Source organism: Pygoscelis adeliae, unplaced genomic scaffold (assembly GCF_000699105.1).
Source record: "Pygoscelis adeliae isolate BGI_AS28 unplaced genomic scaffold, ASM69910v1 Scaffold160, whole genome shotgun sequence".
Lineage (NCBI taxonomy): Eukaryota > Metazoa > Chordata > Aves > Sphenisciformes > Spheniscidae > Pygoscelis > Pygoscelis adeliae.
In genome coordinates this window covers 9,575,798-9,582,345 of record NW_008824035.1, presented here as the reverse complement: position 1 = coordinate 9,582,345, position 6,548 = coordinate 9,575,798, and positions in this window count along the sequence as shown.

Here is a 6,548-nt window from a genome sequence, read left to right as displayed (position 1 = left end):
AATTGAAGCATAGGACACACTTAGTTAAAAAAACCCAACACATGCAACTTTGATGTGTTTGATGCAGGAAATGACATGGTTTCTCTAGCTACATTGCTATAAAATCTTAAGTGAAAGATTGCTTCCAGCAAAACGCTCTGATTAAATCTGAAGAGATTTAAGAAAAAATAAGATTTCAAGGCCCAATTAATTTTCTGATTAAGAAGTCAAGATGGGTAAGGAACTGGGAGCGGCAGCTGAGATGTGAGCCTTTCTCCTTGATTATGCTTCTGTTTATTAATGAAGTTTTAAAAACCAAGATACAGGAGAATAAAAGGCTGACCTTTGATGTATGTGATATGTCATAAACTAGAACCAGTCCTCCAGATTTTTGCTTGTCAGCTTTGCATTTACCAAACAGAAGTTGCCTTTAAAGATAATTTAACATGATCACGTCTCTCTCTAAGACTGAAGTTCTCTCTTAAAAGTAGCCTGTATACATTGCCTCTTCTTCCTTTACGGTGTTAGGGAAAAAAAAGGCCTGAAAGGTTTGAGAACCAATGCTTCCTGTTTGTCTCTTTTTCTTGGCATCCCAAAGTCATGCAAAATCTTGTGCTTCCTTTTCTTGCTAGAGAAATTTGAGGATGATCTGGGCTTCTCTGCAAGGGGAGAGGGGCTTCCTCGCTCCTGTGGAAAAGTAGGAGAAAGGCAGTACCTCACAAAAAGAGCTTTTCTTATAAATGTATTAGTAATGATCATAAAAATGAAAACAGTCTAAATAAGAAACATTTCTGGGTGCTGAACGAGGATATCACGCACTCGGCAGAAGTGAGCCCATATCAGCTGTTCTCCACCCAGCCACAGAGCCTCACAGAACAGATGTGCTGTTTCAGTGTTTAAAAACATACAACGGAAAACCAAAACTCTTTCCAAGATCTTCTCTACACACTAATTACCAAGCAGCACATTATTTTCAAGGAAAAATGACTAGAAATAATTTCTGCAGAACCATGTTCCTAACAAAATCTAAACCTCCAACTTAAAAATCTGACTAAGAGGAGGGAAAACAGCCAAACTTTCCCCTGTGTCAGGGAATTTGAGAGACTTCCCCATGCTCAAATCAGCCACATACAAATGCTAGAACAAGAGGTTACCTAAAAAAAAAGGAGGGCGGGAGGGTGCAGAAATCACCCAGGAGTAAAGTCAACTGTACTGAGATGCCAATGTACTGCAGGCAGTGAAAATTGTCTAACCCCCTGAAGTTTGCAATCCTTGTCTAAAGTACTGTATACTCCCTAAGTAAAACCTCCTGCCCCAGAAATCCAAGGGAGGGTGAAAGAACTCACTTGAAGGTTTGCCTCTTTGAAAAAGACCTGAGGAAAGGAAAAAAAGGTCCATTTCAGGGCTCACAGAATAAGTGTATTTAGATACTCCTCCTTAAGAAAGGACCCAGATGCAAGCAAGGTTTGTGCCATAGTTTAAATCCAGGTTCCCAGGAAAACTTGCTTACAGAAAGATCAGAAGATCTGAGGATCATTACCGCAGAGGATTCAGAGAAATTACCTCCTAATACGCAGTTGAAGACAGAACTAGTCTTGGTCTCTCTTTGGCTTGAACCTCTACTGAAATTTAATGCTGACAAATCAAAAAGGGATATATCCAGAATCCGTAACCCTGATAAAAATGGGAAATCTGTATCATCTTAATCAAAGGATATGCCACCCTGAGCTGGATCTGTGTCTTGTCCCTTGGCCTCGTATGACTCCTGTGTGCTAGAGGTTAAGGGTTTGTTAAAGAATATCGGTTTTGATTAAGTGTCACATACGGTGTAAAACATCCTCTTTATCATTGGAAGTGAAGGTTGGGGGCCAGGCAGTGCCTTTTAGTGAGCTTCTAATATAAATTAGGTGTCTTAGGTAATGGGTGGTTTTCAGACAGGATTGATCTTTCTATGGTCCAGCGTAAGTAGGTGTGTTTGGCGAGATGTCACAAAAGCGAGCTTCCTGGCACCTATACTAATGGGCTGGTTACCCCTTTTGGAGTAGGACTTGAAAAATGTAGCACAGGAATCCCCCATCCCCCTTCCTAACTTTTTCTTTTTCTTGATGTAATGGGCAAAGGTCTATATATCCTTTACTCCTTTGGTATTTCAGTCCTTGTGTTTGCAGTATCACTCAGTGAATCTTAAGCCACTCATCCTTTTAGTCACTTACAGCTCCCTAAACTTGCATGAACTTAAAGATGAAGCGGTTATGAGTAGACTAGGTTACTTATTATTTTTATCAGTGTACAACCTTTAAAGAAAAATGTATCAAGTACACCACCGCCACCACAACCAAATGATTTCTATTCCCCATTAAGTCCTCCTTGGAAACTTTGATTGCACAGAGACCTAGGAAGAACTGTAGAGATGTTAAACCCTAAGTTCCCCTGCCTCAAAAATAAGAGCAAACATGCATTTCTATAGACATCAAAACGTGTCTGTATTTTGCTCTTTATGAAGCAGAAATTCTCTCAGCTTTGTGCAAAGAGTGGCATGATCAAAAGCACAAACTGAGCACATGAGAGCCAGAAGCTGTAATGCAGAGTCTAACCATAGACCTCAGGTAAAGAGGGTATATACAAAATAAACCTTTCCTTTATAGTTCATTGACATGTTGTAGTTAAAACTTTTCTGAAAAGTTTCTATGGATTTATGAAGAAGTGAAAGCACAAATGCACAGTCGGTATTGCAGGCTCATAAACCCAGCCAACGAACAAAGTCCATAAATCTTTAAATATGCTAGAATATGTTGCAAACGTTTTAATATTCGCTGCATTTCCCACATACCCCCTCATCATTTGAGCACTGGTAAATATCAAATTTGTTAAAAATATTTAGATAATCGAGGTACCTAAGTCTACTCTGATTCTCACCCAGAAAAGCTTCCTTGGTCCCCAATTTAACCAGGATAACCAGGATTTAGAGCATGAATATCCTTAATTTGCTTATAAAAATGTATTTCTCTAGGCAAAGACTTAGTCACATATGTAAGCCTAAGCACAGAATAGCTTCACTGAATACAGTGGGATTATGATGATTAAAGTTGCATTTGCCTGCAAACCATAACAGAACCGGCCTGAGACATTGCCTTCCTTTTTGGTTATTTCAGATATGAAGCACAGAATCTCTTCTGTTAGCGCGGAAGACGTAGACAACATCTTCTGCCTCCTATCTTGGGACTTCTCGTGCTTATTTTTGCTTATTTGCTCACTGTTATTCTGAGGTAACTTTGTCGAAGTGCTTTTAAAATGTCTTTCTTATCAGAGACATTTTCAAAACCTGATGAACCAGTTGAGGTTTGGGAGGTTTTTTTAATAGCATCAAATGAAGGACACTTATTTCTTACACCCCACATTCCCAAACTGATTCCTACATTCAAAGGGGACACGTGGAACCAGTAGTGTGATGGATGGGTATTTCTGCTCAGTAGATCGCATATTGAAACGAGAAAAGAGATGGATATTTTTCAGGTGTGGGTGTTTGGTGGGGACACCTAAGGGAACCAACACGCTTGCCAAGCGCTGGGGACCTCAGCAAGGCCCCCAGCAAGGCTCAGGCACCAAATGCATTTGGGCTCCTGGGCTGGTCTTTGGGCCCCCAAAAGAAATCAGCTCTCTTGTTTTGAGGGTGCCCACATTGACTGTCAGGGGTACAGTACTTCTTCTTCATTTCATAGAATCATAGAATAGTTTGGGTTGGAAGGGACCTCTTAAAGGTCATCTAGTCCAACCCCCCTGCTGTGGGCAGGGACATCTTCAACTAGATCAGGTTGCTCAGAGCCCCGTCCAACCTGACCTGGAATGTTTCCAAGGATGGGGCATCCACCACCTCTCTGGGCAACCTGCGCCAGTGTTTCAAGCAAAAAAAATGTCCTCCTTCTATCTAGTCTAAATCTACCCCCCTTTAGTTTAAAGCCATTCCCCCTTGTCCTGTCGCAACAGGCCCTCCTAAAAAGTTTACCACCATCTTTTTTATAAGCCCCCTTTATTTAAAGATATTTCCTCCCAAGTAAAGGCATCAAATGGAATACAAATAACATACGTATTTTTACTGATTGCTGGAAATAATACATGAATACTTCTAAGATACAATTTGCCATAGTATTAAAACACAGGAGTCAAACAAATTGACCTCCATTGCCTTTGAAAACAGAACTACTAATTTCAGAGGGAACGTACCCATCTCAGAGTGGCCGCAATGCCAATGCCCTTCCAAACCACGCCAGGAGCTCACTTAGGAAATAAACACACGTTTTCTGAGGCTGTCTTATACGACATCTCATGTCATTCCTCATGGAAGAGCTGAAAACTGCTCGCAGCTCCTCTCCCAGGCTCTGGGCTGGGGACTGGGACGCAGCTATGAGAGGTTGCTGGTCAGGTTCCTTCTCTGTCCTTTCCAAATGCACTTTCTCACAGTCTGGCAATTACCGAATAAGAGCATTTCCGACAAGGATAACTGGTTTATTCCCAGCGCACCCTGTGTATCAGTAGGGCAGGAGTAAACAAGCTGTGCGCAGGACCAGGAGCAGTCTGGCGGCAGCAGCACGGACCTCCCTGCAGCCTGCCTTATCCTGCAGAAAGGGAAGTTTGCCTGGAGCTTACCTTTCAGGGGTAGGACAGCAGCAGCGTCACAGCAGCGCTTTGTGGCCTGCCCTGCCATCCTCTGTTTCCCATGGACACCATCGGTGGTCCAAACCCCCTCCGGGTGGGGTCACGAGGAGCACAAGATGGGATTCAGCAACTGACAGTTCTTTTTCTTTGTGCCACAGTAAAATTACTGCAAAGACAGAAAAAGGAGATCTCACTGCTGCAAAGAAGCATTAGAGAGATATTGGTGACTCCACATACGGAGGTTTTGTGCCTCCCATGTATTACTCAATGTGGCAGAGATAAGAAGTGCGAGAAGTGTAACATCGAATGGAAGTTGCCTGAGGGATCAATTCTACGTTTATTACTCTCTTTTTTTTGTGCTGGTGGGAATACAAATGAATAAAAGTTGTGACAAAAAGGCGATCGGATTCCTGGGATTTCCCCTTTTATCCCGTGGCCATCAAATGGCCGCTCTCATGCCTTGGTGGGCAGATCACCCGGCAAGCTGGCTACCCTCGCCTGAGGTGTGAGGAAGGGGAGGTCCGTTCTGTTTGGGGACTGAGCATGGAAAGAAGGAAGGTTTAAGGCCCATTGCCACAGAAAGTTCATGGGGCCTTGCTGGTGGTCCTGATTAAATGTACAATAGCATGTCCTACTTGAAAGGTAGGTGATGGATGTGAGCAAACATTGCTGCAGGATATGTAAGAGGCAAACAAAGGCCTTTGGAAATGCAGGTCTACTATCAGAGCAATCTACTTAACGGGGTTACATTGAAATCAAGAGAAAATGGTTTCTCTTCTTCCTTACTCTTTAATGCCAACACAGCCCAGAAAAGAATACGCTTTAAATGCAGTTTGATACACCATACCTTCTACGTACCCCTCTGAAGGAGCTCTCTTGCAGACCTTACCAATGTAAAATTTCTCTGTACAGAAGTGACCCTTCAAGGGTTTGACAATTTTCCATGTATGAGTGGAGGAGGGGGAAAATAAGACCAAAAAACCTTGACCTTTAAAGAACAAGCCTGCCAAATTCAAGGGACAATTTTCATGAAATGGAGTATTAAATCATTCGGTGCTCTTCCTGAGCACAAGGTCCACGGTTACTATCCTGCACCCACTTTGGTTTTATTAATTTCTAATTCCTATTAGTCTTTCTTCATTACATGGGAGAAGAGTGGGTTTCACGTGCTGCGGTACAGATCCACCTCTGCCATGGAGACAAAATGGAGGCCATCCCCGCTCCCGTGGGAGCCCTGGCTGCCCAGCCCGCTCCCCAGGGACCGAGCCCGAGGCATTGCTGCACATACGAGGTCTTTCTGAGCTGCGTTTTCAGCATCTCCACTCCCTCTAGGATGCACGGTGCTTTGTGCCACCTCGGGGTGTGCTGGGCTTTGCCTGAGGCTCCTGTGGCGGCTCGTGACAGATGAGCTTGACAGCCTGCGCCGCAACCAGGTGACTGAGCATTAGCTTGCCTGCAAGTGCAGGCGCTAAGTAAAACTCATTCCTGATCCAAGTCGCTTTTGATAAGAACAAAAGCTGTGTGCAAATGAATATTTCCATCTTATTTCAAATTCTAGGTTTCAACTGCAATATTAATGCTATTTTACAGTGTAATTTACTTGTAATAATATGTCATTATTGCCATTTTACAGTTTTCTCTTAAAGTAGTAAAGAAACTGTTTTAAAAGGCACAAATAGCTGCAGCACAAATCTCCATTCAGCCTAAGAATCTGTGCTCTCCCATCAGAATGGCACGTAATTGAAAACAATGACATCCCCAATGCGCTAGACACTCCAGTCATTAACGCGTTTTTATTTTGGAATAAAAGACCACACTTATAGCTTTTCTCCTAAAGAGTAAATATAAATTAAACATTTCTCTCCTGTTCCCAGAACGGCATCTGCCAGTGCAGCCAGGGCTGACCTCAAACACTT